The following is a 12324-nucleotide window of genomic DNA, read 5'->3' on the forward strand; positions in this document are numbered from 1 at the left end:
CAGGGACGTATTTGATGCCGTTTGCAGTTACATTCAGTCAACAAAACGAATAACTTTTTAACTTTTGTCTTGTATTTTGGTTGTTCTTGTAGGTTTTTTTTTTTTTTTTTTTTTTTTATCTCTCTTTCGTTATATTTTTTCTCATCGAATAAGTAGCACTTCAAAAGATTAGGTGAACGTTTCAGCACGCAATTCTTGGCCAATCCCCCAGCGTGGGTATGAGCCATAACATGAGGCCATCATCATCATCATCATCAGCTGCTGCTCGTTCGAACGCGGCTCGCTCTGCTGGTCCCGAGGAAGAATCATGGCGGCCAAGTCCGACTCCTCGTCCACGGCGCACAACCCCAGGAGCTCCGTCGCCGAGCACACGGTGAGCGTGCCGACTCACGGCTCTTTGCGTGCGAACAGAACAGACTGACTGAAGGCAATATCACGACCGGGCACGCTCATCGCTCAGGGGCGGTATTCTCGGGCTATCAATTTCTGGTGGGGATGACACCGTGTTTATTGACAGGTAAGGGGAAATTGGGAAGGGGCCTCTCGGCCAGGGCTCCTATGGCGTCTTCGTCGACGGCGCGGCCGTGCCCCTCAGGTCAGTGCCCCGCGGCCCTCGGAGGTGCCGTCACGAAGAACGCCTTCTCACTGCTCTGTGGTGCGGGATGAATTCGCGGTTGCTTTCAGTTTCGCGAGATGTGGCGCGAATAGCGCCGGAAGCGTTCCGCGTCTGCGGGCGATAGCGTTCGTGGCACTGTCCCAGCTGCGCTAAGACAGCGAGTTTAACGTTCGTAGACGCCTACGCCAGCAGCGTTTTAGTCACGCGCAATCTCGCAAAACTGACAAAAATTTTTATCAAAAAGTGATTGCCTGAGAATACGGCCGCGGTTTCAGTGAACCAAGCTATTGAATGTAGGAAGCGCTTAAAAGAGCAAGGTTCATCATGGGGCCAACTGCGGTTTCCCCTATTGAAGTACATGTATATAAAACGTACAGAGTGCTCAATACAGAAGCGCTAAAACGATTTGGTCTAAATTCTCGAACTTCAGAAGGAAATAAAAATCAGGCCAACTGTGCGAAGCAAAATCTTCGTTTAGCTTTTTTAATGTTTTACAAAAATGACCACTAATCCCCGGAAGTGTAAAAAATAAAATAAATGAAAAGCACATAAATTTAAATAACAGTAACTATGCATCAAAAAACGGCTATCGCTGTTCAGTTGCTGCTGCTACTTTGCTAAAGTGGCCACTGAATTTGATTGCGAAATCAGTTTATTTGTTAAAACAGTTACGCAGATTTCGTAAAATGTCTACTGAAGGATAGGAGTAGATTTTAGATATAACATGTAAATTCAAGCTGCTGCGACAGCTTTTTGCCCAGGTGTCCCTCCGGTTCCTTTAGTTTCTGGTAAATAAAATTGATTGATTGATTGATTGATTGATTGATTGATTGATTGATTGATTGATTGAAATTCTTTCCGGTTTAGGTGCGCCAGTAGGTGCAGTTTGCATAATTACGATATCGTTTCTTATCGCTGAAATAAAGTTGTACACATTGTTAATTAGTTTTCTTAAAGTTCGGATTTTCAAGAATTTTGGTAGAAATTGGAAGCAGTAAATAACGTGGTGACTCCAGGTGTAGATTATAACGTTTCCTTTTGAATGCAACAAACGGTACGAAAATCGATGCGTGGATGCTTAGAAAGCAATCCGGCAGAAATTATCTCAGGTTGACTGTCGACGTTAATGCGATTAGCATTGAAGGAATTTAGGGACACATATAGCTACGGCCGAAACACGTCATGTATACAAGACTCATGGATACATCATAGATACAAGACTTGTATCTGTCTAGTATCTGTCTTGTACCTCAACAAATACAAATCGTAATGTTGACTTTTTTCAAGTGACCATGTTCTTATAATATGACTTGCTGTTAGAACACCCCTTGTGACTGCCTTTCATTTAGTGCGCTTGCCCCCTCTTGTATATATACACACGATGTGGCTGCGCAATAAAATATTGTTGGAAGTCAGCGCAGTGTACGTCGTCTCTCGCAGTCCTTGTCCTGCGCGCTGTACGTCATTTTTTATAATGAATTACCAACTAGCACCCCCCCCCCCCCCCAAAAGAAAAAATTATGGGGTTTTACGTGCCAAAACCACTTTCTGATTATGATGAGGATAGCAATAGGGGCTTGTTGGTACGGCATATCTTATTTTGTTATAGCGCAAGCTAGACAAGGACAACAGAAGGCACATCTGAGACACACAGTGTGTGTCAGATGTGCCTTCTGTTGTCCTTGTCTAGCTGGCGCTATAACAAAATAAGTTCTGATTATGAGGCACGCCGTAGTGGAGGACTCCGGAAATTTCGACCACCTGGGGTTCTTTAACGTGCACCTAAATCTAAGTACACGGGTGTTTTCGCATTTCGCCCCCCATCGAAATGCGGCCGCCGTGGCCGTGATTCGATCCCGCGACCTCGTGCTCAGCAGTCCAACACCATAACCACTGAGCAGCCACGGCGGGTACCAACTAGCACAAGCAACCACTCTAGTTTGGAGAAACACTTTTATGTAGAATGTGTTGAGCAACAAAAAGCTCTACCGGGAGTTTTTAAGCATAAAATGCTTTTAGATCCCGTTTTCGGCGACTTTCAAGTGACCTTGAGCCAAAGGCCAGAGCCGTTATCCGTGCACTGAAACAAGAACATCTGGGCAAGTTGCGAGAATAAAACGAGATCCCCCGTCACCCTCTGTACAGGACCGCATTACATGCACCAGTTACTGCCCAAACAAGTTACAAAAAAATATTGCTTTCGGGTTCTTCGTAATGTTTGTTCACAATATAATTGAAGCTGTAAGTTGCAGTACGCTGAAGTTTTATTTGTAATTACCAATAGGCGCCGTTCAAGAGGTGGATACAGCGGATACAGGGCAACGTACACTTCCATTCTGGGAAATTGAATTTGCTGCCTCCGGCGTGGCGTGACGCCGGAAGCGCCTGATGCGCTGCTTTTCCCAAAGGTTTAAAAACCTTGACTGTGCCTTCATGTAGGAAGGAAAAAGCTAGGAGAGATCACTACGTCGCGTAGCCAGCCTTGGCCAACAAAGGCTCTGCTATAGCTCTGCGAAGCAAGCCCTTTTCTCAGTGGCGGCCCAACACGTGACCTCTTGCGTCGAGATCATGGAGCAAGAATAGAGATTTGCTGAGACGTTTGGTCGTGCATTCTCCAGGAGCTTTTCTGCTAGCTGGTCAGTGCGCTCGGTCTCTGGCTTCTTTCGCTGCTTAAAGAGCCTCCCTCAGCCGGGTTTCTTCTAGCTGGGAGCGTCCATATGGACCAGTGCACAGTATGGCGTGGTGCAGTGTGGTGTGGGGGGGTGTGCCGTTGCGAGCATGCGCTACACCCGTTTTAAGATTGTGGCAAGTATCATCTCCAACAAATCTGCTTTGCCGGTTGCCATTTCACGCTTACAGCTACTGATTACGGAAGAGCAAGCATTTTTTAAGTTGCTCTACAATTTCCTCACTGACACTTATTGTCTAATTACAGTTGAGTTCATTCATTAATCAAAACTTATATGTAATTAGGCGGTATGCAAAAAAATATTCCATCCCCACGCGACGGCGAACAACATTTCCTTGGTTCTGTCCAGCTACGTGGCATCTGCATATATTTTAAATCTTGGCGCGTGATAGTTGGGACACCCTGCATATGAAAACAAATCGCTTCGTTAGCGGAAGTCTGTTTGCGGCGGCTGCTGTGAATCGCGCCCACACGCATCATCCACGCGCTGCCTCTCGCGATATCCCGATTAGGGAGGCAGGCGCGCTACACTTCGCTCCCTTCGAAACGTGCCGCAGGAGCCAGATTGTCCGCACGAGCCAATATATCGCGAAATGAAGACGTATACAGCTGCGCTTAAATTTCGCCTTAGGAAGTATCGTACTCGTCGGTTATTTTTTTTTTTCCTCATTGAACAGTGGCACATACCGAGTTGCACATAATCCGTGCACAAAACTGGTCCGGTGGTTTGTTTCGAACATAGTTCCCACACCAAAGCAACCTGATAATTTAGAAATTATACCATTCATTGCCCGGTGGCCGAAGTTGGCGAGAAAGAGGTTCGACGCGGACAGACAAACATGCCGCAGACTGGGTGACGTTCCCAAACAATATTACTCACATGAAAATGATTTCTTCATACGTCAAGCAAGACTTTGCTCTTAATAATCAGCAATACGTTGGGTGCATCCGTAAGCGCGTATGGGATGGCTATTTCAAAAATTGCCATGTACAGGCGGCGACTGTCGGATAACCATTAACGTACTTGACAAATGATGTACGGTGCATTGTTCTCAGCTTGACGTGTTATAAGGTAATCAATTTGTGCTCCATTGGACAGAAGAGGTCTGAGGCACGTAATTTTTGCGATACTTTAGCTAAAGCAGTACTATCAAGAACTTGTCTCGGGCAAACCCAAGTTCTTGGCACAGTCGTTTTGCCACTATTCTAGTGTTTCGAAGTGCGGTAGTTCTAAACATTTTTTAAAAGCTTTGTCAGTATTCCTTTATGGCGCTGGGTGTTGTTTGCGGTAGCCGAAATGCTTCATTAGTTTGTGCAGTAAGTTTCATTTCCATTCGTGGGCAATTCTCATGGGTGTTTTCCTGCTTGCAGCTGCAGTCAGCCACGGTCGACGAACCTGCGTCCCGGTACCTTTGCGGCAAAGGGACCATCCACTTCTGGAAGAACTTCATGTTCGAGCCAGAGGTAAGAGCAGCGACACGAGCACAACAGCCTGTGCATAGCTTGCCTTTTTTTTTTCCGTGAACTTCTCTTACGCCAGCAAGCACCATACCAGGATCGTATTTGGGTACGTGGAATGCTTTTCATATAAAAAAAGGCCTACACAAAAAAAAGCAAGCGCCAAGCGTGTTTTGCACGTGAAAATGGTGCTTTGCGTACAAAGACCTGGCGGAGTGGTATTAAAATTATTGCCTACGAAGTATTTAACATCTGTAGCATTGCTACAGACAGCCATGAATAAGTCTTAAGAGACAGCATAATGAGCTAAGGATGTGAATCTGGATTTAAACCCTGCAAGTTCTGTGGCACGTACATGATGAATTGCATGTCATTAATAGACAGTTTAAGGAAATATTTTAACCTCTTACGTACGTTAAACGCAAGCACCTTTGCGGGACTTTACGCTGCGCATCCCTACAAGGCATTTAGTTTCCCGTACGGGAACGCAAACGTATAAGGACGACGTTAAAAAGCAGGGGATCTCTGGTGCCTCGTGCCAAACTTATCCAAGCCAAGTCAACTCCTTAGCAATCATGCTGCTGCTGCTATGTGGACACGTCTCATTAGGCCTACGGACGCCGGCATCGCCGAACGATTTCAGGAATTTGACGCACAATGCGCTCAGAACTAATGTTTCAGGTGTGTTTAGAGGAAGGGAAAGCTCGTTTCAACAGTTACTGGCGACCAGTAAGAGTGAGGGCGTAGCCATCACGAGAATTCACGCTGAAACGGGAGCTGCGGGTGCCTCCATGTTCGGCATCCCTATTTCTTAGCGTGCGTAAACATTACGAACGTTAAACATGCCATATAACGTAGGTTACCATAGCACACGTAAACCACAGCAACCCAATAACGTTCAGGGCATGTGTAGTGAGGACAGCGCTATTTCTTTACATACGTAATGCGTTTACGTTTGGTAGCAAACGCTATTCTAAACGGTCCAGTTCCTTGTAATGAATTACATGTTTGGTAGTGTTATAAATGATCTATTACTTTCTCTGCGCTGTAAAGCTCACTGTAATTTAGTTAGTTTTCGCAGCAACTAATTACACGTGACCAGGTGGTTTATCAGCGCTCCAAGCTGCAACAAGCACCTAAGCTTTGAGCAATTGAATTAGGAAGGAAATAGAACGATCCCGATTGCGTCTCGCGGAGGCGCATGTTCAGATTGTCAAACTAGGACGCTCAGTTCTTGTCGCGCCTTCTTGTCGCTTCGGCCGATGTTGGCTAACGATGTGAACCGCGGCTCCTATGGCTCGATCGTGATGGCCACTTCAGACGTTCGTTGCAAAAAGTCGCCTACAGACGGTTCTTCTAGCTTTTTGTTGGTTCTATCGGGAGCACCTTCCCCGAGCTCTAGCAGCAATGAAGCGCCCTGCTTCATAGAGGACCGAAACTCGCAGCATTTAGCAAACACAATCTTGTGCACAGTGTTTCATACTTTACGACACCACCCTTCACTCCAGCGTGCGCGTCTTGGGAGTTTTCAGTGTAGCTGCCGATATCTTTACAAGAAAAACAAAGATGACTGACGAAAACGTCGAAAAGTATTTGCTATCGAAGATAACGTGCTAATGCAGAGGCCACATTGAAAGAGCCAATCCAGATTGTCTTATTTTCTGCGTATTTGAGCAATCTTACTAATAATTTGGAGGTCTCTTAAGCTTCGCCTTTAAGAGTGCAACTCGACAGCATTCAAAGGTTCCTGACTGCTTCTAACACTTCCCGGAAACTGCAGGTTGGGTAACCGTAATGTTTACCTGGAAGTGCTGGCGGCCAACGCTATGCTTGGTCTATGCACGAAACTTCAGAGAGGGACCACCGTGGGTCTCTTGTAAGAGTGGCAACTGCTGAATGCGACCGTAACGCCGACGTCACTCTGCCAGATTTCTTTTGTTTTCGCGTAACAGAATTAGGTTGTCTCGTACATTCAAATTACCATCCTATGCTATCGTGTCTGTAGGTTGTGTGTAAGTAGTACTTTACAGTTTTTCTAGGTATCTTACCTTGACAAATTCAATTAGTTCAGTAATTTCCTTGCTCCACATGGAGGGCCTGCGTGGCTGGGTATGCGTGGTTGGGTTTGCGTGGTTCAGAATAACTTTTTCCGAAACGACGATTGACACTGGATGTGGAACGCCAGTGCCAGATTTTCTGCGATACAGGGCCCTTAACGCTATCGCGTTAAAGGTTGCCAGGGAAGTAGCGAAGGAGTAATCGATTGCTTTTTACCAGTTTCTCAATAACTTTGTCACTAATTGGCCACTGCAACCAGTTACATATTTAATGAAGTAATTTTAATCCGTTTCTTTTCTTCGGTTATGCCTATAGAAGTCTGCGTGCTGTACCGGGCAAAAGGGAGCGTGTGCACTAGGCCTATTGCAAGCAAAATTATGGGTGTCACATTGTTGTGCTGAGGATGTATTTCTTCGTGTGGTACCACTAGAGAAAAAAATTTTGCGTACAGTGCTTTAGCCACCGAGGTCGATAATTTTCAAACGTCTCTTCTTCTTGCATTTTTAAAAAGTTGTACGTCTTCCACAGCACTGTGTAAACATCGTAACTATGCGTAAAGCCAGATACACGTGAAATAACGTGTTATTGGGCTAGTTGGTTGATACTTTGTGAAGCCGTTTTGCGTAAATAAAATGAACACAAAGGACATAAGACTGGACACCAGCAGCGACCCTATAGTGTTCGGCCTTGAGTCCTTTGTGCTTGTTTTAGTTTACGCTACAATTGTTTCACCATATCCACATGCTGCGGTTTGACTCCGATTTCGGCTGCACTACCGCAGAAACCTGACCTGTGTAATAGCTGCGTTCTGCACAATTCTGACTGCTTGAAAAATTATTTGACAATTCGGGATGTTTCCATCTTCAAACATCTGAAGTTTGCGAATGGGAAAAAAAAGGCCGTGAACAGATTTAAGTAATACTTTTTTATTTCCTTACATTCATTAACGAAATAGTTGACACTATAGTGACTTCATAAGGCGTATCATTCAAGCATACCTCAGCAAGCAGAAGTTATTCTTCGCTCACTTTACTCCAGAATGTGCCGTTTCGTCACTAAATTTTTTCATTTCAGCACGGCCACATATAGCGTCATAATAATGATGCTTACGCGGGTGACCTATTTCTTGACAAAGAACGATGTCAGAATTGGTAACTTGCTCTACGAATAACAGAGTGGCCTAGCTTTCTTAACTCCATTATTGTAGGAGAGCCGTCTTTCTTTAAATCGTTTCTAGAAAGTCGTTTCTAGAAACGGACGCATTGCGTTAGCAGCAATATTGCAAACATTCTATCCATTTTTATATTTCGAGTTCTCATCGATATATTGCTTTGATCTGATTTTCTGCTTTCAGCCATCGTGTAGTTATTCTTCCTTTATGGTATTCATAACGTTTTACGCATTCCATTCAGAGTGCGGAATTTGCATAATGTATTTGTACTCCACGAATGAGTGACTAACGCGGGACTGCTATGCTAATACTAAATAAGACTGTGTTAAATTTTATTCGCGATAATATTTCACTCATGCGGTTAACCTTGCAGGGCAGCCGCATTTCAATACGTAGTCACGTTATTTCTTTGTACTTGGTTTCGTGCTTGTTTTCCGCCGAACTAACTGCCTGTTCTTGTTGATCCTCTTTCCAATTTGCTTCTGTAACCAAAGAACACTCCCTATGGACCACCTCACCCTCCGAGGTAGCGGTGTGGCTTTGATGTTGCGCTGTTGGGTGACGTCATAAGCATCAGCAACTTCTCAAGAGCGCGTGTCCTATCCCGGCCGCATTTCGTTGTGGGCAAAATACAAGAATTCTCGTGTACTTGACAATTAATTAGGGACACGATAGACAACCCCAGGTGGTCACAATTAAGACTGAGATCAGACACGCTCCATAATCAGATCGTGGTTTCGGCACGTGAAACCCTAGGAATTATTTTTATAGACCATCCCGGTTTCTGACTTTGCAGCTCCCCGCAGGGGCGTCTGCGTGAGCAGGCGTTTGGTGTGTTGCGACACCATGGACCCGAGCACACGAGGGTTGGACCCTCCCGCGTGTAGCCGTGCGCGGCTTAGCCGTGTCTGGGGAAAGGGGGATCCTGGGGGTTGAGCTGATGCTGGGTGCTGGACCTTTAAGGCCCCCCGGCGGAGGCGACACACCCCTTTGGCCTCTGCTTCACATAGACGGCACCCCCGGACTGACCCACCCGGGGGAAATCGGTAGTTGCCTTTTCCTGTCCCCCTCTAAAATCTTTTTCTTTCCTATCTTCTTTCTTTTACTGTCCTATCATCTATTCTCTTCCGTCACCTCCTAATTTTCTAGGCGGCTAGGGTTAACCTTGTGTATGTGCCCTCCCTTGGGTATGTTATATTAGGTTATAGCAGCAATGCACGGCTGGCGTCTGCAGCCTTACACGTTAAGTGCTACAGCGTCCCCCTGTTGGGCTCCGTGGTGGGTGGCCGCCATTGCCGCCGAAAATGACCGAAATATTATGGGAACACCTGCTTTTCCACGTCTACTTGATCGTCACCCTCAAAAGAGGGGACGCACCGATGAAATTCTTAGCCTCTTCAAACCAAAAGAAATTTTCCCCCGATTCCAAGTTGTTCACAGCGAAAAAACGGAAAAACCAGCTAGAACTGTATCCCCATTCCTTGTTGCAAAAGGCTTGACTGATGCACTTGGTCCAGGCTATAAGGTCACCAAAATGTCGAGCGGGGACCTGCTCCTTGAAATCCATGATAAATAACAGTACAACAAACTAAACAAACTTGTGGCATTTGGAGATATTCCTGTAACCGTCTCCCCTCATCGGTCTATGAACACAGCACGCGGTGTAGTATCTGATGCAGATCTCATCGACTTGTCCGAAACAGAGCTGTTAGAGGGCTGGAAAGAGCAAAATGTAACTAACGTCAAACGAATCATTATCCGAAGAGAAAATAAAGAAATTCCAACAAAGCACCTGATCCTCACTTTTGCCACTTGCGATCTGCCACAAACAATAGAAACCGGATACGCAAAGATAGCTGTCAGACCATACATCCCTAATCCAAGAAGATGCTTCCAATGTCAAAGATTTGGCCACGGATCGCAGAACTGCCGTGGTAAACTCACATGTGCGAAATGTGGAGTTCAAGGTCACGCCTCAGACAAGTGTGAAGCGACACCTCACTGTGTAAACTGTGATGGTGAACATCCAGCATACTCCCGATCATGTCCCAACTGGAAAAAGGAAAAGGAAATTATCACTCTTAAAGTACACGAGAACATCTCTTTCAAGGAAGCACGTAAAAGGTGCTCACCGTTCCATACCTCAACGTATGCCGATGCGACGCGTCAGGGTGCAGCGCCGCACCGACCTTCGCCACCTGCCCAACCCGCACACAGCGAGTTGTTGGCTGTGGCATCCCCCGCCCCCGAGGTGGCAGTAGTCAAATCTGCTCCACCCACCAAGACAGACAGGCCGGCTACCCCGGGTACGCCGGGCCTGAAGACCACGCCTCGCCAGGCGAGGTCTGACAAACAAACAAGGAGCCCGCAAGCGCGGGCATCCAGTGCCTCCCAGGAGGCAATGGACACAACACCGGCACGTTTGGTGCCGAAACACCGGCGTGGCTCTCTCGAGCTCGCCAAAACAACCAAAAAACCCATAAGAGGGCCAGACGACGGTCCTATTACTTAAAATACACCACTACACACCTGAACCCAGAACACTTCTCATCCCAATAAAATGGCTGTACAAATTATTGATTGGAATGCCCGTGGCATTCTAAACAACTTAGATGACATCAAGGAAATAATACATGAGTTTAATCCTAGGCTGTTCTGCGTTCAGGAAACACACTTGAAAACATCAAATACAAATTTCTTAACACAATACACATTATTCCGCAAAGATCGCGATGATGGCCATGCCGCGTCTGGTGGCGTGGCTATTATAGCCCAGAGGTCAGTTGCTTGCCAACACCTCCACCTTCAAACTAATTTTGAGGCAGTAGCAGTTAGGGCAATCCTATTCGATAGGCTGGTTACGGTCTGTTCACTTTACGTACCACCCGAACATCGTGTGCAACTAAGGGAACTTGAAACGCTTGTCAATCAACTCCCCGAACCATTCATTTTAACTGGTGATTTGAACGCCCATAATACGCTTTGGGGCGACTCGCGTTGCGATGCAAGAGGGCGTACTGTAGAAGACTTTCTTTTATGTACCGGTGCGGTTCTGCTGAATAAAAAAGAACCCACTTTTTATAGCACCACACATAAGTCATATTCATCAATAGACCTAACCATAGCCTCTCCATCTATAATGACGTACCTTGATTGGAAGGTTCTAAAAAACCCTTACGGAAGTGACCACTTCCCTATTCTTTTAACTTTAACAAAACGAGCTGATCCCGCTCCACAGATTCCCCGATGGAAAATCGACTCGTCGAATTGGGAACTCTTTGAAAAGATGACGTATTTACAGCGCGATGATTTGCTCTCTTTAGACATAGATGATGCTGTGGCATACTTCACACGTTTTATTATTGACGCCGCTGAAAAATGCATCAAACAAACTAACGTACTTACTAATAAGCGTCATCTGCCTTGGTGGAATGACGAATGCAAAGAGGCACGGAAAAAACAAAATAAAGCTTGGGGCCTGCTTCGTGACTCTCCAACTGCGGAGAACCTCATTAATTTCAAGAAGGCAAAATCACAGGGCAGGAGAACACGTCGACGTGCTAAGCGAGAAAGCTGGGAAAGGTACATATGTAGTATCAATTCGTACAAGGATGAGGGTAAGGTATGGAACAGAGTGAACAGATTAAAGGGCAGGGAAACACAACCGCTTCCTTTGGTAAGCGCTCAAGGCGACACACTGAAAGATCAGGCAAATTTCCTGGGCAAGCATTTTGAAAATATTTCTAGTGCATCACACTATGCGCCAACTTTCCTAAAGTTCAAGGAACGTATAGAGCGAGAGCGCCTTGAACGAAAATGCGCAGCAGATGAACCGTACAACCGTCCGTTTAGTCTCGCTGAACTGAAGGCTGCTCTCAGTTCCTGCAGCAACTCAGCACCAGGTGGTGACCGCATAATGTATGCAATGATCCAGAATATGCATCCAGAAACATTGAAGGCACTTCTGTCTCTCTACAACACCATGTGGGTATCTGTGCATATTCCATCCTCATGGAAAGAAGCGATTGTCATCCCAATTCATAAGCAAGGCAAAGACCCCGCATTAGCCAGTAGTTATAGGCCAATAGCACTAACAAGCTGCATGTGTAAATTATATGAAAAAATGGTAAATCGTCGTCTAATCTATTTCCTGGAAAGCAACCGTCTACTTGATCCCCTTCAATGTGGTTTCAGGGAGGGTAGGTCAACAATAGACCACCTTGTTCGCATTGAGGGAAATATTAGAGAGGCTTATATACACAAACAATTTTTTCTCTCTGTATTTCTGGACTTGGAGAAAGCCTATGACACAGCATGGCGATTTGGAATCCT

The 12324-nt window shown here is 45.7% G+C and overlaps 1 pseudogene; it reads left to right on the forward strand.

Moving 5' to 3' along the window:
* Nucleotides 1-263: 263 nt before the first annotated feature.
* LOC126534623 (transient receptor potential cation channel subfamily M member-like 2) overlaps nt 264-12324 on the forward strand; it is a 126520-nt pseudogene continuing 114459 nt past the window's right edge.

Source organism: Dermacentor andersoni, chromosome 7, assembly GCF_023375885.2.
Source record: "Dermacentor andersoni chromosome 7, qqDerAnde1_hic_scaffold, whole genome shotgun sequence".
Taxonomy (NCBI): Eukaryota; Metazoa; Arthropoda; class Arachnida; order Ixodida; family Ixodidae; genus Dermacentor; species Dermacentor andersoni.